At 42.9% G+C, this 22,391-nt stretch overlaps 1 long non-coding RNA gene across 4 annotated transcripts in view; it reads left to right on the plus strand.

The window, feature by feature from the left end:
• The first annotated feature begins 54 nt into the window (after positions 1 to 54).
• The window catches only part of LOC119565402, a 39,977-nt gene continuing 17,640 nt past the window's right edge, over positions 55 to 22,391 (plus strand). For 3 of the 4 annotated variants that reach the window (XR_006289012.1, XR_005224030.2, XR_006289011.1), the window contains exons 1-5: positions 55 to 150; positions 11,644 to 11,735; positions 14,178 to 14,273; positions 15,443 to 15,542; positions 18,857 to 19,067. This is a non-coding gene — a long non-coding RNA (uncharacterized LOC119565402). Of the gene's footprint in view, positions 151 to 11,643; positions 11,736 to 14,177; positions 14,274 to 15,442; positions 15,551 to 18,856; positions 19,068 to 22,391 lie in introns of all 4 variants that reach the window. The other variant, XR_005224031.2, reaches the window with a different exon arrangement.

Consider the following 22,391-nt stretch of genomic DNA (forward strand, 5'->3'; position numbering starts at 1 on the left):
GGAGGGGTTCGGGTCGGATGGGCCCGGCTGCCAGCCGGCAGCAGGCAGGGAGCCCAGGTGAGGGCGGTGGGAGCCGGAGCTGCAGCCTGGGGGAGCAAAAGGTGACACGCAGCGAGCGTGATGTGCACTATTGAGGGTGCATCTGCCCTGGTAGGTTCCCACTGGCTTGGGGCGCTCTGGGGCTTGCACTTGTGCGCTCCGGCCTTAGTAGCAGGGTGCGTCTGTCTGAATCTCATCCTCCGCCCGCGTATCCACTATGCGCACGTCTGAAAACACAGGTGCAAGGAGATTACAGGCCTGATTCAACCCTTGGGGTTTTAATTCCTGAGGCCAGGGCAGCAGGCTTGACCAGCAGGATGCCCACAGATCTAAACTATCAGTATACAACTCTGGGTGCTAGATAAGTAGTTAGGCATAGACAGTGTGAAATAATGTAGTGCAAGTCCAAAGCAAGCGGTGCAGGTTAATAAATGAAAAAGGAGAGGTACCTAGGGAAACCTGGTCTGGGTTTGCAGAAGTTAAAACTGAAAGGATGACTAAAGAATTTTAATTGTTTCTTATGTAAGAATGTTTTCTGTATGGAATCTATTCGTGTAATTTCCATGTTCGATTTTTGGCTGGTGTATACTCTGCTCGGCTCCATTTTATTTTCCCTTTTTAAAAAAATGAATAAAAATTATTTAGAACGTCCTAGTTTATAGAACTTTATAGCTTCAGCATGCTGTACAAAATCATTTTAAGGTCCTGGATCATGCCTTCTGATGTGTTGGGCCAATTCCTTTACTCTCTGAGTCCAGTTGACTTTAATAGTACTGGAATACATTATACAATAGGGGCCTAATATTCTCAGAACACCTTATAAAGTAAACTAACTATGCTAACTTATGATCTTGCAATGTAAGTGGCACGATTTGATTATATCTGCATGAGATGTTTGTATACATAAGCACAACAACTATGTCTCATGATACCTTTAAGATTGGCAACAAAAACATGCTTATAAATGGTGGGGAATGATTGTCTTTTGTTATGTTCTTTGCTTATTCATAAATTAAAAAGTAGGACTTCTGTGGCATTTCATGGGTCCCTGAGAAGTCTTCCCAGCATTTTGTGATTGAGAATAATAATGAGAGAAAGAGAGAGAGAGACCGTGCCATAACTGATGATACAATCCTCTGTGAGTACAGGAAAGGTTTTGATTTAAAATTGTTGTAGAAATATTAACTGTGCATTTCCATAATTTCTATTTTTTAAATTACCTTAAAACAGTGGTGGGCAACCTGTGGCCTGTCTTCAGCCTGTCAGGATAATCCGCTGGCAGGCTGTGACACAGTGTTACATTGACCATCCTCAGGCAGGGCCTGCCAGCAGCTGACCCTAGTGGGCCATGTGCAGGCCTCAGGTTGCCCACCACTGTCTTAAAATATTGTAGGTTTCCTGTGGCTGTTTGAGAACATTAAAGTGTGCAAAATGTATTTCAGTAGCTGAAGGGGAAAATTGATTTACTAGAGACGGTTAGGTGAATTATTTTTAAAATTTATCCAGGTCTAGGCTTAACTTCGCTGTAACCAGGTTTTTTTGCCTGAGAGTTCAATAGAATGGGACACCTGCTGCTGCATAGGGCAATTTTATTAATGCTCTCCAAGGCCCCAATCCTACAAACACTTCATGCACATACTCTAATACATTTGAAATTAGGGTGACTACTAACAGCAGTAAAATTAAGCATGTGCATACATGTTGCAGGGTTGGGGCTTTCTAGTCTTCCTTCCGGACCTTACAAAGAGATAAGCAGGGAGTCACATGTTCCTTAGTTGTGACCACATACACGGTTGTAGTGATCCAATGACAAGTGTTTAGCACTATAACTATACTCTGTCCTCTCTGCATGTTGGGGAAAAACTTGTGAGGGCCAGGTCCTGGTAAACATAGACAATTGCATTTTCTTCCTGATGAATTTCACAGCAGGTCTTAAGGCATTTTAAGAAGGCACTTCAAATACATTTTGTTTTATGTAATTTGGCTGGGTCCTGTCGGACTGAGGAAAGCTACAGCAAGCGAATAATCCCAGCCAGCAGCAGGCTTTTTCTTTCTGGTCTGTCACTGTGATCTAGTCTCTTTGCATTTCCCGCCGCCCCCCACTCTTTCAGGTTTTGCCAGACTTCTGCAATTAAATGCAGCACACGGTTTGCTCTGACAATAGTAATGATTCCCCATTTTCCTACTGACGGATATTTACCTTTCAGTTGCCGACCAGGCATCTAGTTAAAATTTAGCAGCTATTGAGTGTTTAGATTTAAAGCTTTTAGTTGGTTGGTTTTTAAATGTGACAGGAGTAGAGCTATGCGCATTGTAAGATGACAAAATGATCCCGTGAAATGTCTTTTTCTAGTAAACTAACCTGATTACTGGGGTGAGTCTGGCCCCTGGGGAGCATACGTTTGGTGTATCAAGATGCTGTCTTTATGGGACCACCTTTCTGACTATACCCACCATTTGAGACAAATTCAGAGCTACTGTAAGCCAGTGTAAATCCACTGACTTCAACGAAGTTATACCATGTTACACCAGCTCTGAATTTGGTCATTAAGTTCATTGAGGAGTTTCCTTTTTTATTATTATGCCTGTGACCGATCAATCACACAACAATTTCTTAGATCCACTATACTTGTATATAGCCTGCCTTTCGAATGTAAAACAATTTATCCACACTGGGTATATTCTAGTACAGTAGAAAGATATGTAACAGTTCTTTATTTGTCAGAACGTTACCCTGTGTTTTGAGGAGGATTCCAAAATTGCTTTATGCTGTTATAAAATCATGTTACTATTTCATACAGAAACCTTTATGGGAGAGAAATAGAAGTCTTGAAAACTGATATTCACATGTTTTTGTTGGACCAATGCAAACAGACAGATATAAAGTTACTGTATCCTTGTTCCCTTTGTCATATTCCTGAATTATTCAGCATTACCCACTGTCCTCCTTCTTGAAAGATCCATTTCTTCTGTTAATTATTGAGATACCCCAGCTTTCATTAACTAATGACAGTGTTTCTCATGAAGGACCGGATCCTACACTGAATGCCTCACAGGCCATGAAGCTGTTTCTACAGGATTAGACCCTTGCGTGTATAACAACATTTGAAATTGTTTTTCAAATATGAATACGTCCAAACATGGCTATTGCAGCATGGCTTGCATCCCCACCCAACACCACCCAGCAACCAAACTCTTAGGGACAGATCTCAACTGGTATAAACTGTCATAGTTCCACTGAAGTAAATGGAGTTATGAAAATTCATACCAGCAGTGATCTGTCCCATACGCTCTTCCAGCTTTGTTCATAAATCAAACTACCAACCTGCTATTGGGATACTCTGGTAAAATGTTTAGTGACACACAGTTTTAAAAAAATATATATCTACAGAGACATCAAACTGTGCAAAAACCATGTTGTGTTAAGGTTGGGAAATGGTTGCAAAGATTGGGTCTGTATTGCTAACCAAAATCAAGCTGAGTAATCTTTTTTTTTTTGTACATGGATTGAGCGGGTACACTGAGCTGTTCAGTGAAAGTAGGGCCTAAGTTGTCTTATATTTTTGTGAATACATCCCTACACGCTGTTACAGAAAACAGTCTTTCCTTGCATTTTGTGGAAAATCTTCCAGTCTAAAAAATTTAAACATTAGGTAACTGATTTTTTATTTGGGCTTAGTTTCTCTAAGCATTTGGTCCAGCTGACAATAGCATGTACTTGTCTCTTCTCCCTTTGTCTTTCTGAGGAAAAAATTCTGTATTCATTTACACTGGGGACTGTACTGTTTTCTTAACTTGGAGTCACACAGGTGTAACGGAAGGTGGAATTTGCCTTCTCTTTTTCGTCACTCACTCTGAGTCTTCCTTATTCCCCACTCCCTTAAATAGTCTTTGTTTCTTCCCCTTGTCTTCTTCAGCATCTTTCAGTGGTGTCAGTGGCAAATAGGACACCATTAAATTAGGCTTGAATAAAGACTGGGACTGAATGAGTCATTACACAAACTAAAAACTATTTCCCCATGCTAATTTTCCCCCTACTGTTACTCACACCTTCTTGTCAACTCTTTGTTTGAAATGGGCCATCCTGATTATCATTACAAAAGATTGGTTTTTTTTCTCCTGCTGATAATAGCCCACCTTAATCGATTATTCTCGTTAGAGTTGGTATGGCAACCTCCATTTTTTCCATGTTCTCTGTGTGTGTGTGTGTGTCTCTCTCTCTCTCTGTGTATATATATATATCTTCCTACTGTATTTATTTTCCACTGCATGCATCTGATGAAGTGGGCTTTAGCCCACAAAAACTTATGCTCAAATAAATTTGTTAGTCTTTAAGGTGCCACAAGTACTCCTTGTTCTTTTTGCTGATACAGACTAACACGGCTACCACTCTGAAACCTATAAAAAGTGAGAGTCAGTTGTTCTTCCCTGGGAAAATGCAACAGTGTGAGAGCCCAGATTGGTCACTTGTAATTCTGTGGTTGCTGTGAGTATCCTTGAGAAAAATGTACTTACACATAAGGCTTGTCTACACTTACCATGCTGCAGTGGCACGGCTGCAGTGCTTAGTGAAGACAGTACCTATGCCCTCCCATCAACACAGTGCTGTCTACACAAGTTCAGTCAGTATAACTGCGTTGCTCAGGGGTGTGCATTTTCCACACCCCTGAGCAAAGTAGTTATACTAACATAAGTCTGTAGTGTAGATCAGGGCATAGTGTTTTGCTATTCTGAGGGGACAGAGTAAATTCAGAATTACCATGGCCCAGTGCCAATACACTTCTTACAGTTTAGGACAGGCTTTGAATTAAGCCATTTTCATTACCATTCATTTGGATATATCTGAAGGTCTCAGAATGGGAAGGAGGTGCAAACTCAGTTCTTAATGAGGCAAGATTTTGATAGTTTTCAGTTAACTATGAATCAGTATTATTAAGTCAGAGTCATGAGATCAGAAAGTCTGTAACAGTGTCATGGTAAAAGATTCAAGTCTCCATAGCATCAGTGTTTGTTTAATAAGTGATCAAACCATAAAATTGAAAGGTTGTTTATGCAAATCTTTTTTTTGCCTATTATTATTACAAAAAATGTCTAAGAACACTGTAAATGAAAGATTAGACAGAGAAATCCTCCCCCCCCCCCCGCAGTTATACTTTGTGCATTTCACAGCACCTTGTGGATAGTCAATTCCACTCTTTATCCAGTATAGTCAGTTTCCCGTGTTTGGGTGGGTCTCTGACACAGTAGCAAAGGAAGAGGGGGAAAATTTTTTAAAAAAGAGGTGATCAGAAAAAATTAGAAGGTGCTCTCATGGCAAGAGTAGCACCTTTAAAAAAAAGGCTTATAATTTAGTTTAATTGCTAGATTTCAACTTGTCTTTATTCCTTTAAGTGCAAAAACAAAGTTTTGGTTATGAGAGGAAAAAATAAACAGCTTAATGATGTTAGTGAGTCCAAAACAAATCAGACTTGAGCTACTTGTTGTTGAACTAACAATTTTCTGATAAATGGGATGCTGGGATAATGAATACTGAGGTTAATATTCTACTTAACTCCATTAAGATTTTCAGCAAGTTAACAGAAGCCTCATGCAAACTTTGTTCTTCAGCTGTTGTGGTTTAATTTTTGTGGAACGGACTCTTTGATATCTTGGCTTGATTCCTGGCCTCAACAGCATGGAGTCTCTGCTTTTATAAGTAAAACTACAAATCACGGATTTTACATTTCCATTTCAGACCTGTGGCTATGATGATGTCACAGCTGGAGAATTTCTCATGTCCTTCAGCATTTGCAAAAATGGCCCATAAAAGATTATTTTTACAGATCATTGCATAGGACCCTAAAGACAAACGGAGCATTGCAGTTTTTCAGAATTGGATTCAGAGTATGTACTGTAAATTGTTGGGATTTTTTTAAGACGTTCATTTTGGGGTTCCCAGTCAATAGTATACATGACAGACCACATCCTCAGCTAGTTTAAATATACAGATTTATACCATCTGAGGATCTAACCTTAAAATGCACTCCTGTGCACAGATGTCATTAGTGTTTCTGTAGTTTGCTCCTACTTGACTATGGGATCATTACAGTCAGCATGGAGCAAATCTTTTTTAGGTAACTAGATATTTACTTGAACTGGCCTGTAATAGGTTTGGCATCACCATAACCATTTGCATACAGTGAGGCACATGTTTCCCTCTGCATCTTGGAGCAAAAAAGCTGATCTGTGTGGAGAAAAATGGTACTAACCCTGTGTCGTTCCAGTCCTCAGGGAGCCTCTTCACTGCTTTGGAAGAAAGCAGCATAGGGAGAGAGGTAGGCTTGAGACTATGTGTGGCATTGTTCTCCGCTCCCTGGCGGGGGGCGGGGGGGGCTGGACTAGATGACCTCTTGAGGTCTTTCCAGTCCTACATTTCTATGATTCCATAAGTGAATAAGGTGCTTGGGCCCAGATCCGCAAAGGGACTTATGGATTCCCCGTTGCCCAGTGGTTTGAGCACCTCTCCTTAGAGATGTGAGTCTCCTGTTCAAATCCTGTCTCCCATCACGCAGAAGGGGGAATTGAACACAGGTCTCCCCCATTCTGGGGGAGGGGGGTCTACCCTCTGTGCTGTAAGTAGAGCCCTGTGTTCTTCACAAATGTGAAATAAAATGAAGAAACTATTAAAATGAAAAACTCACCCCACAACTGCAGTCCCTGTCCCTTGGGGCAGGGTCCAGCTCCCTACTCCGAACATTGTGAGCCAGCACACAGGGTCTCAGTGCTGCTCAGGTTTGGCCCAGCCACCCCTCTGTCATCGTGACGGAGAGACAGCTGGGCCAAATTTGAGTGAGTGGCACTGAGACCCCTTGCATCAAGTCACAATGTCCAGCTCTGAGGGACAGGAGCACCAGCTGCAGGGTGAGTGCACAGGGCTGGACCTCCCCTTTACCTTCGATAAAATGAAACAGGAAGTTCCTGAAAAATAAAATGAAACGTTGTAAAAATTAAAAAGAATTTCACACAAGGCTCTAGTTATAAAGGGGGTGGGAGGTGGTGGCTCCACCACCAGATTTTGAATAGGTCTTGATTTGGTAGATGTGCTCCAGATTGGGTTCTGTAGGCAAGATAGGTGACCCCCACCTATTTTCCCCTGGGGTGTGGATCACGCTGGAGCTCAGGCATGTAATAGGCCAGCGGTTCTCAAACTTTATTGCACCGCAACCCTCTTTTGACAACAAAAATTACTACATGACCCCTCAAGGGGGGACCAAAGCTTGAGTCCTGCTGCCCTGGGTGGCTGTGGGGGAAAGCCCAAGCCCCGCTGCCCCAGAAGGCGGGGGCAAAGTTGAAGCCCCGTGGCTCCAGCCCTGGACAGGGGGCCTGTAATCTGAGACCGGCTGCCGAGGGCTGAAGCCCTCGGGCTTTGGCCCCAAGTGATGGGTCTCGGGCTTGAGCCCTGGGCAGTAGGGCTTAGGGTTTCAACTTTCTACTCACACAAAACTGAAAACCCTTGCCCCACCCCCTGTCCAGCCCTTTCTTTGAGGCACTGCCCCTGTCCAGCCCCTTCTGAGGCCCCGCCCCTGCTCACTCCGTCCTCCCACTTCCTCTGTCACTTGCTCTCCCCACCCTCACTCACTTGCACATTTTCACCGGGCTGGCTCAGAGGATTGGGTTGCAGGAGGGTGTGAGGGCTTTGGCTGGGGGTGTGGGCTATGGAGTGGGGCCATGGATGAGGGATTTGGGGTACAGGAGGGGGCTGGGGCTGAGGGGTTCGAAGTGTGGGAGGGAACTCCGGAGCAGGCATTTGGGGGGTGGGGGAGGGATGGGGGGAGGGTTCCCGCTGTGGGTGTAGACTCTGGGGTGGGACTGGGGTTGAGGGATTTGGTGTGCAGGAGGGGGCTGGGTCAGGGGATTGGGGTGTGGGAGGAGTGAGGGCTCTGGGGTAGGGCTGTGGGGTTCAGAGGGTGGGAGGGGGATCAGGGCTGGGGCAGGAGGTTGGGGCATACGGGGTGGTGGAGGCTGCGGGTGGCACTTACTTCAAGCAGGTCCCAGAGACAGTGGCATGTCCCCCCTCCGGCCCTATGTAGGGGCATGGCCAGGCGGATCTGCGCGCTGCCCCGTCTATGGGCGCCACCCCCGCAGCTCCCATTGGTCGTGCTTCCCGGTTAATGGGAGCTGTGGAACTGGCGCTTGAGGCTGAGGCAGCGTGCGGAGTCCCCTGGCTGCCCCTATGCATAGGGCTCGGAGCGGGGACATGCCACTTCTTCTGGGAGCCGTGTGGAGCCACGGCAGGCAGGGAGCCTGCCTTACCCCGCTGCACCGCCAACCGGACTTTTAATGGCCTGGTCAGTGGTGCTGAACGGAGCCATCGGGGTTCCTTTTCAACCGGGCATTGCAGTCGAAAACTGGACACCTGGCAACCCTAGTGGGGCTTGGACTTCAGCTTTGGCCCTGGGCCCCAGCAAGTCTAACACCAGACCTGATGACCCCATTAAAATGGAATTGCGACCTTTGGGGTCCTGACCCACAGTTTGAGAGCTGCTGAAATAGGCATCTGGCTGCCTAAAAGGAAGCAGCAGTATGCATGCCCAGAGGCTAAAACTTAGGTGCCTAGGGATCTTTTACACTGAAAATGTAGGCATTGAGTGAATGTAGGCGCCTACAAGTTTAGGTGGCAGCCAAGCAGGGGTTTTGTGGATCACAATTGCACCTAAATTTGGGCCTTTGGTGCCTAAATCTGGGGTTTGGGCACCTAAGTATCTTTGTGGAGCTGAGCCTCTGATACAACAGGGATGAATGCAGTGTAAGAACCTGAATAGAACAGAAGCGAATGCTAACTCTGTGCTAGAAAATAAACTTGTGTCGGTTATGATAGTTAAAATCCTTCCTTGGAGAGAAGGAAGGGAGCATATAGGAAGCATTTTGCGACAAAATGGATTATGCGCTAAACTCAACCCACTTGTTTGTGAGAGGATAGGAAAATACATCCATTGCTGCAGACCTACCCCTATCTTGCAACCTACCCCTAGAACAGAAGCTAGCTTACCAAAGGTTAGGAGACCTACTGAACAGAGAAAGTGTTGAGGATAATAATTCTGGCAAGCAATTACAACTGATTACTGATGAAACAACAGGAAGTTCCAAATTTATTAGTGGGTATACAGTATTCTGAAAATATACTAATACTTTTGAGAAACTTATTCACTGAAATCAAGCCTGCATAATACTCTTCAGTCAAACACGGAAAGTTAAATCACTGCTGAAAATCTATGTAGAACGGAGGCTCTTTTCAAATAAGTATAGCTATAGGCAAGAATGAATGAATTGCTCAAACTGAGCCATTGAATTTCGGGGCTGGCTTTTTAATCCTTCCCCATAGAAATCCTCTCCAGCTGTGTGTATACAGGGTAAAAGTAACAGTTTGGTTGGGAGGACAATAGAATTTATAGTTCTATTGATACCCTTTTCTTTTGAATGGTCTGATCCTTAGCATTTGTCAGACAAAAGTTTGTCCCCGTTATCCAGAAAGGTTGTTATGTATGTAGACAGATGGAAGGAAAGAGAGAAAGGAACTGAAACACCACCTTCATATTGACTATTAGTAAGATGTCTTTCTCAGAAGGACACCTTGGGGGAATGTGGGAGAGAGAGAGAGGCAAATAAATATTATCTTTATAGATTTGAGACGAATTTTTGAAATTTTGTGAAACTTGTTTGTATCTGAATATAAGAATTCCCTTTAGGCACATTTTAAATCCATCTTGAATTAAGGAGAGAGAGGATTAAGATAAGGATAAGTATGTTTCACCTAGAATATTGTGAGGCAGGCAACTAGGGGCTTAAAGGGACAGTGTTACATCATTTTAAAAACATTTAAACAAATGTCTTCCGCAAGTTACTAATAGTACGCAGCAGGGGCCTGATCCAAAGCCTGTGGTAGTTTGTTCGGTTTAGGCCAGGATTTAGGAACGCACTATAATTATATAAACCGACGCTGCTAGGCCCAATCCGGGGGTTGAGGGGGAGCTGATGCCACTGGGCTTGATTCTATGCCCCCTGCTGACTCACTCCCGCCCCTCTCACCCCGCTGTAGTCACGGCTCTGGATTTGTGTCTTGATTAAGGGTCCCCTTTCTGTTCATTACAACAGAATCCTGACTCATTTCTGCTACAAGAGACACTGCACTCCTAGTTCCCTCTGGGGAGGCTAGCAGCTGCTGTGGTACCAGTGTTAATGTTCAGTCCTGTACTTATTGTATTGTATTCCATCCCAATGGAAGGGGGTGGGGGGCGAGGACCATTTGTGGCAGTACTGTGCACTAGCTCCTCTTTCATCCTGCTCAAGTCTCAGCTTTCATTTTTCTTTTTAAAGTCAATCTCTAACAGTTATGGTGTGAAAAAATCCTTGAAAATGTGTTCAAAGTGTAACCAAAGAAGCAATGTCTCCAAGGTTGCAGAGAGCATGAAACTGTAGCTCTGAGAAGCTTAAAGTGCCCATTCATCTTAATGCAAATGGTATTTTCAATGTCAAACATTTGAGCAATGAAATTGTTAAACATGTAGGAAAGGAGAGCGTGTTATGAAGATTATGAAGATGCGGACAATTCAGTGAGTGGAAGGACATTTTAGTGCCTTGAGTAGGTGGGTTTGACAGATACCACCACTTACCAACAGGGTTACCCACAGTCCCTTATTACAAGGGACGTCCCTTATTTTTTCATCTCTGTACAACAAGATCGGGAGTAGCTGAGTGCTGCAAAAAGCAGCAGGAAATGCTCCTGGTGAATGTAGGTTAGTACTGCTTATTATCAATAATACATAATTAATATTAGGAGGAGAGGTGGGGCAGGGGTACTATTTTTGATATACAGTGTTGGCAATCCTACCCAGAAAACACATTGGTCAAATTCTGAAAATCTGCACAATCCGAGAAGTCTAATTTTGACATCTTAAGCGAGTGGTACTACCTTTTCCCTTTCTCTCCACTTCAACCCCAGGATCAGGAGATGGGCCTTGGGACTCTAATAACTGAGAAAGTTTGACAGAATTTTTACAATATAGAATAAGTATCATCTGCCATTCAATCTTTGTATTTCTTGCCTCACAAAGTTCTGAGGACATCAGCAAAAGTGTTAAAAGCAGCTCTCCCAGAGAGACTGTTTTTGGAAGTGTCAGGTACCACAGGGCAGATTATATCACTGATTCTTCATGTATTTGTACTGGCAAATCACAAAAACTAACCTAACACTGAATATGGCTTTATTCATATGTATATCACTTACTCTGGAAGAACCAATACATAAAACATTAGAACATATACATTGATAAACAGCTGTTAATGTTGCTCCACAAAACTGAAACAGCTTTTCCCTATGATATATTAAGGACTAGATCCATACAATTGCTGTGCTCTACAAATTTATGTTTTGTATCACAAGAGTTTTCCTGAGCAGCTGTAGACCTCTGAAATTTTTTAGTTAAAATGAAAAGTTAACTAAATATGCAATATGTAACAGCTACAGATATGAAGCTTGCATACAACAGCTCCCGCTTTCCTCTTCTTTAAAAAGAGAGCAATGCCTGCATATTTTATATTTATCTTCTTTGTGTTCTTCTTTTATAGAATATTGAACTGGAAGAAGTTAAATTGCAGACTGGGGGAGAATGTGATGCATTATTCGGATAATACTTCACATCCCAGTGTTCATTTAACAGGTACTCCACCTAATGCAGTCGATCACAACATGTCAAACTAACAATGCTATTTTACCCTGATAGTACTGGGTGCATTTTGATGTGCAGGATCTAGATTTGATTTTTTTTTTTAAAAGATCCCTCACTGCTTTTACTTATCAGGTTCAGATGAAGGCCAGCTGGAGGTGGTCTTGGTTTTCTGAGATGGTGCCAGCTGCTTGCTAGTTACACTCCTTGCTAGTTGGTCAACAGGGAGTGACTTAAAGTGAGCTTGAAGTGGCTGCACCTATTCTTGTGGCAGGAGGCAAGGATCTGAAAAGCTTAACCACTTGTAGGAGAACAGGAGAGCAGTAGAGGGTAATGAACTCAGTGAATCCCAACACTGTGATAGCTGGAGAGCGAGCAGCCTTCCCTCAGAAAAGTAAGTCAGGAATTGGCCAAAAAACAGGGATATACTTTCAGCTTCTTAGCTAAGTGCTCTCTAAACATTAACTATATTTACTGGCAAAAAGAAAAGGAGTACTTGTGGCACCTTAGAGACTAACCAATTTATTTGAGCATAAGCTTTCGTTAGCTACAGCTCACTTCATCAGTGTGCATCTGATGAAGTGGGCTGTAGCACACGAAAGCTTATGCTCAGATAAATTGGTTAGTCTCTAAGGTGCCACAAGTACTCCTTTTCTTTTTGTGAATACAGACTAACACAGCTGCTACACTGAAACCTATATTTATTGGCTATTTGTCGCTGTTTCTGCAATGGGAGCTCTGTTAAATGGATTGCGAGGCTGTTTAGCTTCACTCTGCCCCCATCAGTAACTAAGGGCTTGTCTACATTACCCGCTGGATCAACAGGCAGCGATTCATCCAGTGGGGGGCGGGGCTAGTCTAGACACGATAAATTGACTGCCAAGCACTCTCCCATCGACTCCAGTACTCCAGCAGGGCGTGAGGTGCAGGCGGAGTTGACGGGAGGGTGTCAGTAAATAGATCTAAGTACGTTGACTTCAGCCATGTTATTCACGTAGCTGAAGTTGCATAACTTAGATTGATTCACCCCCGCCCACAGTGTAGGCCAGGCCTTATTCTGTCACCTTTGCTGAGATGCTGGATCTACTTTTGTTGATACTACTTACAGTGCATCAAAACAGTATCCTCAAGGGACTATTTCTTTTTAGTCCAGCAATGGAGGGACACCACCGTTACAGAACTGTGCTAAATGAGTTTTCTAGACTTTTTTAGATCAGACTTTCTCAACAACCAGTCTGTAGACCGGCACCAGTCCCCGAGAGCTCCCTTACACAGTTTAGGAAGGCAGCTGGTCCCTGGTATCAAAAAGTTGAGAGCTCCAGACAGTTAACAGTTATTTGTGTCTGCTAGGAGGCTACAAGCTATAGACTGCTTACCGCTTGGTCCTCCAGCGGGACCCGAGCTGCTGCCTGATGCAGTGAGGCCTCCCTCCCCACTTGAGAGCAAGGGACCGCTACACCATGGCCCATGAAGTGATGTCTTGAAGGCTTGTCAGGTGTGCACACACTTGGATGTCTTGGGCATCTACAGAGACAAAGCTGACTAAAATCATGTAAGATGTGAGCAAAAAACTGTTCACTGGAAAGTGGGACAGCTGTGACTATAGGATGTTCTAGAGAGCCCCTGTTCTGTGCAGTCAAGGAATATTTTTGTTACATTAACAGCTACAACAAGAATGTGAGGGACATAAAATGAATACTTCTGAACTAATGAAGATGGTAACATGCTGTAAAACAGCAGAATGACTAAGCAGAAAAAAAAATACAGTTGTGGTCAGCAAGGCCTTTTCCTCAAGGATTAGTGTTGGTAACAAGAAGTTAAAATAATGTAACAATAAGAAGTAAATGGAAAATCTCACCAGCCTCATCAAAACAGTATTACACTTAAAGCTAATGATGGGGGACCTTCAGAAGGTTCTAAAATTGTTATGCTCAGCCAAACCTTCAATGTTGTTAATTTTCACCAAATTTGGTGTATTTCTGAACTCTTCAGCTCCTGGAGTCAGATGTTCATGTGAGAATTTAAACAAAAATAAAATAAAAAAAAATCATTGTTTCTAGCCCTTGTCATTGTGAAAGAAATCTGGAAAATATGACCCCAAAAGGCTCAGAATTCAGAAAGCAAATAAGATCCCAATTCTTTCTTTAGTAGCATGTTTTGGGTATCTGACTCACGGTTTGAGTGAGATAGGGGCAGGCAGCGAGGGTGCGAGGCAAAGAGATTTTGATAAAAGGTGAAGGAAAGAAGTGGGAGCAATAAGAGAAAACTATACTGAAGGGGGAATAAAAAAGACTGAATGGAAACCACAGTTCCTCTGGGGCTAATTTCAGTTGATTTGAAGAGAATGTAATTGATAGGGATATTTTAGATTCAAAAGCAGTGAGAGCTCTCGAAAGTGTTTTGGCTTCATTTTACTTTTTGTACATTTTATTTTAGCACTGGCCTGCATCCTTGGGAAATATCAGCTCTGGGAGATGTCAGCTTTTCACCACCAGTGGCTGTTCAGGAAGTCTGTAGCAGCTTGTCTTACAGGTAACAGATCCCTTAGAACAAATGGACAAGGCAGACTGCAATACACGTAGAGATCTACACCTTTTCTGGTAGTGACAGACTGACAGTGAGAATCTGCAACAGCTGACAGAGCAGTAGCAACTGTGGTGCTGCCTAACATTAAATAAAACCTCACAAATTGGAAAAAAAAAAATGCTGTCCAGTAAAGCAGAGTTGGAGAAGCACTTTACAGCCTGAAAGCTCTGTGGCTTCCCACTATATGGTTTAAACTTCCCTTTCTGTAAATGGATAATACATAACTGTCGTTGTGTGAAAGAGGAAAGGGGGCAAATGAAAGCATGTAAAAGATTTGGGGAGCTCTCAGTGGGACACACTGAGTGTGAGTCTGGAGGCTGGAATGACTTTAAAAAAAATCTTACTAGAATTCACTGATGTTTTAGTTTCTAATTATAACAGAGCGAAACATTTTTGATCTCTCCCATCTCATAATCGGTGCACCATGCAGGGCGTGAAAGTTCTGCTTGGGGTAAGGTTTTGACCTTTCTTTTTTTTTTATCCTAAATTTGAGATCCAAACACCAGAAGATGGTGAAAGCTTCTCTTATCCAACACTTGTTCCCCCCGTTCTTAGGATATTAAAAACACAATCCTGCAAGATGCAGAGCCCCCATCAAATCTCAATCATCTTGCAAAGAACACTTGATATTTCTAAGAATCCAGGTCCAGATGAATTAGTCTTTAAGAAAGCTCTGTTGAAGACCACTTTCTTGAGCGATATTGGCTAAATTATTCCCTGTGCACTGTATAATCCATACAATAATAGAATGAGATTTCAACATGCTACTTTTGGAGAATGATACAAACTTACAGTAAATGTATTAGCATTATTGTGTATTACTGATCCCTTTTAGTCCCTCAAGTGCATCCCTTAAGGGACAGGCCTCATGACCTTCGCCCCTCTCTGCATGGAAACTTGCAGTTCAAGCATTAGGAGACTGGCCCTCTGGGTTGCAGCCCACCCTTGTTTCCGAACCATGATAATGTGACAGGACCAACTGCATTTGGTTCCAGTGATATTTCTCTTCAGGAACTTGTGACAAGATGTTTGAAGTGACACAAACAGCATCTTCAAAACAAAGTATTATTTATTCATTCACCCAGAGGCCAAGACGCTGGCTTTTATTTTTCCAGGTGGGTGCTCTGCCCTGAGGCCACGCCTGCTCTCTGCCTCTTCCTGTCCCCGCTCCAGCCCCTCCCTGCCTTGAAATTGACGAGACAGCCAACAGAGGAAGTAAGTAAGTGAGTATCTACACCAACACTGCATCACCCTAACTATACCGACATAAGACCTACACCTCTCGTGGAGGTGGAGTTATTGTGTTGGTGTAGTAGGACACTTACGTTGGCAGGACAAGGCCGTAGTGTGTACACTGACATAATTAGATCGACATAAGCTGCCTTATGTCAACCTAACTGTAGTGTAGACCAGGCCCCAGAGTATCTCTATTCTGCAGTTGCAACTCACGTAAACATACCTGAGTTAGCTTTAATTTAGCTTGTCTAAGTTGGAGCAGTGGAGCCATGGCAGCTTCTGTTTGCCAGAAGCTGGGAATGGGAGACAGGGGGTGGATCACTTGATGATTACCTGTTCTGTTCATTCGCGCTGAAACACCTGGCATTGGCCACTGTCGGAAGACAGAATACTGGGCTAGATGGGCCATTGGTCTGACCCAGTATGGCCGTTCTTATGAGCTGTACAAGCCCTCCTAGAACTCTAGGTAATTATTCAGGTGACAAGCCCACACAGAAGCCCGTACTGCTGTGATTGCAATTCTTTTTCTGGAGCAGTTTATTCACTGCTTTCCCCCTTTCTCCCCCATTTTATCATTTAGAGGAGGCAAGGTTTCACTGCTATGGCTCTTACTTGCTTTTTGGTTTTGTCCACCTTACAGATGAAATGTTACTGGCAGTAACCTAATTATTGTACCTATTTAAACCATCCCCTCATGGATTTTCACTCTGATGTTCAGTTAATTTGTACTGACATTTTTTCCTTTTTTAGTTTTCACAAAAAAAATCATCAAGTTTCTCAGGGAATTTTCAACTCTAAAAGCTTCCGTGATTGCTCTGCAATATCACCACCGTCACGTGCCCCAACTCAATATCTGCTAACAACTTTTGAAACATTTAAAATTCTTTCTAGCCCGTGTGAAAACCACTGTAGTTTAAAATCCTGAGAGCCAACTGCTTTAACATTTCTTCCGTGAGGCATCAGTAAGAACTTGACTCATCCACGTTGGTTTCATTCTGTTGTTACTTGTTTGAATGGGATAATGATTCGAGATGCTCAGCTAGCAGACTCAAATGGAATTATGTAGTCAAAGATTATTAATCAAAGATGCAGACAGCACTATACAGAAAGATACATCTACCCCTGTAGATGGTGAAGAGGTGGTAGTTTGGTCCCTTTCTCTGTACCTGGTTGCAATGCTGATAGTGTTCATTCTCAATCTAACTTTCCAACACTAGTCCCCTTTATAGGGTGTGAGACAAAGAAACTGCTTTTTGGAGGAAAAATTCCTTTCCCATAATTCATTTTACCATGTGTTCTGTTTCTTAATTACTCATGAAATTTCTTGTATGATCCTCAGTTTACTTGATTGATGAGTAAAAAGGACTCTCTAACCTGGTCATTATTACTAACAACTGTGACAACCAACAGTTCTTAATGGGTTACCCATTTTTCAATGGGTGATTATTTTATCCGCTACAGAACCCATCTGCAATAACAAATATCCCTTATCAGTCACCCAGTTTTGTTTATAACATACTTCTGTAGACACTTTTATTTGTTTGAGGGGTCTTTTCCCTGAACATCTATATTCCCACAGACTTGGAGCTGCTGCTGATAATTAGATACAACCCAACACTCAATCACATTAAAAACTCCTGAGTACAGGTCACTCACAGGTTAAGAACTAATGCTCTGGGCCTTAGAATTCAAAGATACTCTTTGCAATATCATAAAGATTCTGGGAGAATGGTTAATATGCAAATGACTGTAAGATACAAGAAAAAAAGGACTACAGAGATTCATATTTACTGACAATGTATATCCGATATTTTCATCTTGTGCCTCAAACCCAAGTCAGTTCTGGTTTAGGTTGTAAAGTTGTTGTGTTTGTGTCTACAGGAGATTATGCAATCACAGTGGCCATTTTCTCATTTCTTGCAATTACTGTATGTTACGATTCCAATAACTCACACAGAAGCCTCTTTGTCCCAAGCCTCTCAACTGAGCTGTATCATACTCTCATAACTCCTGAGCTCTACTCAATTTCTACTCTAGTCAGCTTTTAAAAAATAGAATTTGAAATAGTTTCCGCTATTATAGCGGCCCTTAAATCCCTTTCCCCATTTTGGTGGCAGTACAAACACATTTTTTATAAAGGTTTTCCTCCCTGTTTTGTGTAAGACCACACAACCAAAAGGGAGGAAGACGACTGTAGAAGGGAAACAGCGAAACTAAATATACACAAAGAAATGTTGAATGCACAAAGTGAAGAAACTGGAAAGAAAGAGAAATAGTTTGTCTCTGAACTTTGTTACAGTAACCTTTGGTGTAACCTGTATGAATTTAAATACTTACGACTGTTATAAAAGTGTGATTTTTTTTTTAAATTGAAAGTGTCCTATTAATTGTTACCTCAAAACATAGTTCAAAAATGTATTTTATTCTCCACTAAATTTTGAAGAAAATGAAATGTTTTCATTTCCATTAGGAATTTTTCACTGAAATTTTCAGTTTTCAACAACTGAAAACTGAATATTTTGTTTTTTTGTTTTGTTTTTTTACAAAGCCCTAATAGAAATTTTCTCATGAACGTTTCCATTCATCAAAAAGTAATTTTTCATTGAAAAAACTGATGAACATTTTAATCAGTTCCAGTCACCACATTTCTTTTAATCAATATGTTAAACATCCATCTTTCTTTTAGGCAGAGACAGAGAACTCTTTTGTTAAAGGATTATTTTAAGAAATTAAATTTAGCCCTATCAGTTGGGTTCTGGGTTTCAGGCACAAATTTACATCCATGCATGAGCATCTGTTCCTTTTGTTAAAACACTGATTTTTATATGAACCCCGTCATCAGGATCTGAGCACCTCACAATCTTCAATGTATTGATCCTTTACACCTAAGAAATACTATTATCTCCATTTTACACATGGGAAACTGAAACACAGTTAAGCTTTGTGACTTTCTCAAGCTCACACAAGAAGTCTGTGATGGAGCAGGGAATTGAACTTGAGTCTCAGAGTAGTGCCCTGACCCCTAGACCATCCTCATTCTCTAGAATGTACATGGGTACTGCTCAGGTTCACAGCATGTCAGTGTGAATCACCTAGTTACTCTGACAAGTTGCTCTCCCTCCTGCTTGTCAGTTCCATTCATGTGGGGCGACAGGGTAGAAGCCCCCTTCTGTCGGGAGTCATTCCACACACTTGATTGCATGTCCCTGTTTAGAGTCTCTAGGCACTGCTATAATACAAATAAAAATTCTGGGATGTTCCTTTGTTTTTTGCATTGCTCTGGATTTCTTTAGGCATGTAAAGATGCATGTATGGAGACACTGTCCCTTTTCTGCTCCCTTGTGCCCTGTGGAACCATGTGACTTGATCATGAAAACGGAAAAGAGACATGAGGAGCAGGCGTTTGGATGCTACAGTGAAGAAGATGAGGGCTCCTAGGTATTTGGACACCAAGACCTGCCCAACAAGGATTCACACCATCACACAGCCAACCAGTTTTGAAAGGTAAAAGACTGCTGCCTTCATTTTGAGTAACGGGTAGACTTGCAGTGGGGCACGCACAGTGGTGAGATCTTATTGGCACTGTCTTTTCATTTTAAGTTCAGGGTCCTGTGAAACAATGTAAATGGAAACACAGTTTATAGATTTCAGAGTGGTAGCCGTGTTAGTCTGTATCCGCAAAGAGAACGAGGAGTCCTTGTGGCACCTTAGAGACTCACATTTATTTGAGCATAAGCTTTATTTGAGCATTAGCCCACGAAAGCTTATGCTCAAATACAAGTGTTAGTTTCTAAGGTGCCACAAGTCCTCCTCGTTCTTTTTACAGTTTATAGAGTGTGCCTCAGCCTCTGATACTCACTAGAGGGCACTAAGATGCCATTCCCAAAATGATGCTATAGCTTTTGAACAAATGGATTAAGATGCGAACAAATAATGGGCCAGTTTCATTTGGTCGTAATTCCCTCAGTGTAGAATTTGACTAACACCAGGTATGGACTTGGCCCAATACAGCATGCTGAAATCACCCATGTAATATCCATTTAACACATCCAGATGACACAAAAGCAAGGTTGGTTCTTGTTTCAAGACAAACCTAAAACTTAGGGCAAGTTTGTCAAATTGTTCACAGATATTTTTGAAAATTCAGGCCAGGTGTGAGCAAGGCTGGGCCAAGTGATGGAGACGATGAAAAACAAAGAAATATCTTTGGTGGCTAGAGATGGTCCCGAGTGGCAGTGCTTGAATTGGGAAAGTTCAGGGTATTCATAGCTGGAGTTCAGGATCAGACCCATGATTTTGATCTGAAGCCAGATACAACTTGGTGGTTTCAAACAGGACTTTATTATAGGTTTCCAGCTCCATTCAAATCTGAAACTCAAAAATTCAGGGAATACAAATTCCAAAGTACTAAAAAAGGATGTGGATGAATCTCTATCTACCCAGAGATACAAAATGTAAATAGAAAAGGCACGGGGGGTGGGGGGTAGTCTTTAGATGGTGACTACTTTTGGTCACTACTGATGTGGCATTACTGTGAACTTATGACAAAGGGTCTGATGACCAGACGTCAGAGTTCTCTTATCCCCCTTTCACCATCTTTTAAGGGTACCAGGGTTATTCGAAATGTCATGAATCCCAGCAGTAACTATTCGGAATACAGAGAAAATGAATCAACTTTCATAAATTATCAGGGTCAATTCCAGTCACTACTTATATCGGAAATCGCTAGGGAAATTGAGGTATTGCAGGGAGACGTGTTAGAAATGCAGTATTCTTTACCCTTTGAATCAATGTAGTTTTTATGGGCCATTCTGGTGTTGGGGGATGTTTTTCTTTTTGTAGGCTTATAATCCCCAAATCCTTCCTCCTCATTCATTAAAGATCTGATGTCACTTTTCCTCAAACTAGTGTCCCACACAAATTAATAAAAATGTCCCTGGAGGAGGGATTCTTCACTTCCAACCCAAAGCCATACTGGGTTTACACCAGTGTGGTGGTTTTCACCAGACTTGTATATATATTTACTTTATTGATGCATATGAACCCCTTGCTCTGCAAAAATATTTATTGAAGTGAATGGGTGCCAGCATATGGTGTTTTGGATCATGATCTTATGTAAATGGAAATAAGGATAGTACTGGATAGCTCAGAGGTGGGCAAACTATAGCCCGGGGGCCACATCCGGCCCTCCAGATGTTTTAATCTGGACCTCGAGCTCCCGCCGGGAAGCAGGGTCTGGGGCTTTTCCTGCTCCAGCGCTGCAGCCGGGGAGCGAGGTCGGGGTCTTGTCCCACTCCACACAGCTTCCGGAAGAAGAGGCACATCCCCACTCTGGCTCCTTCCCCCCCCCCCACGGTCCACCCCTGCAGCTCCCATTGGTCAGAAACTGCAGCCAAAGAGAGCTGCAGGGGCAGCACCTGCACACAGGGCAGCACCCAGAGCTGCCTGGCTGCGCCTCCGCATAGGAGCTGGAGAGGGGACATGTCGCTGTTTCTGGGAGTTTGAGGTAAGTGCTGCCCCTGAGCCTCTCCCATGCTCAAACCCCCTGCCCCAGCCCTGGTGCCCCTCCTGCCCTCTGAACCTTTAGTTTCAGCCTGGAGCACCCTCCTGCACCCCAACTTCTCATCCCCAGCCCCATCCCACAGCCCCAGCTGGAGCCTTCACACCCTCCTGCAACCCCCAATTTCATGAGCATTCATGGCCCACCATACAATTTCCATACCCAGATGTGGCCTTCAGGGCAAAAAGTTTGCCCACCCCTGGGATAGATGCACTCTAAAGTGTTGTGGTGCTGTATATGTAAATGCCAGGTATGCATAGTACTCAACTATGCTGGCTAATGCTGAGCTGCTAAATGAGGTATTTGCACTGAGAGAATCAGGATTCTAGCAGCTAGGCAACATGGAAGTGACAGATTCAAGATGCAAAATGGTGCTGTCACCCTACAGCCCTTTCACATTAGATGATCCATCATTAGCTCCAGTGCTCATTGCTGGCAATGTCGGTGAAGGCCATCAAGGGCCTCAAATGTTACAATTCAGAAACTGCACTCTGCTGCTAGAAATTAAAATCAGGGCTGGAGAATAAAGTAACTTCTAAGGACCAGCTCCATGATTGCTGAATGACAGCTGTACCTAAGAAGTGAGCCTTCTTTTGTGCTGTACAGATTAAAATCCATTGTCAAAGAAAATCCTTCATAAAGCATGAACTGGAGGCCTTTTTGTCTGTATCATCCCAAATTATCACCCGCTTGCCTAGGGTGCATACCCCTTTGGCAACCTTTGAGGAAGTAGAAATTTACCTAGGGATATTACAAAACACAGATGTATCCTGCTGTCTTTATCAGCCACTTCTGGGATGGACAGAACCCAGACCATTAAGAGGAACAATTAAGGACAGTCACTTGTGGTTAATTACCCACAGCTATTATACAGTAGAAGTATAGTGCAGTAAATTGCAGACACCTAACAAATAAAGGAATCCTAATTCAATTAATAACAGTCCAACCTGCAGACATCCAACATGTCCTTCCAACCTTACACCCCAGATTAGGAGTGTCTCTTTCGCACTGGAGACATACCTGGATTATCCCCTGGCCTGTCAGACTCTTTGGGCTTACTGTGTCCCTACAGTAGCAGCAAAAGATGGCCCCTGGCTGCCCACACCGTGCAGTCTCCTTTTCCCAGATCCCATCCTCCAGCTGGTGGAGCACTAGCAGCAGGAAGTCAGGGTGGGATTTTCGGCTAGCTCACTAACCAACTGAGGCTCCAGAGGCAGGGCTAGTCTCTTCATAGCACTGCTTTTGATATGTGGCAAAGAGGCTACCCA

The sequence above is a fragment of the Chelonia mydas genome, chromosome 2 (genome assembly GCF_015237465.2).
Source record: "Chelonia mydas isolate rCheMyd1 chromosome 2, rCheMyd1.pri.v2, whole genome shotgun sequence".
NCBI lineage: Eukaryota > Metazoa > Chordata > Testudines > Cheloniidae > Chelonia > Chelonia mydas.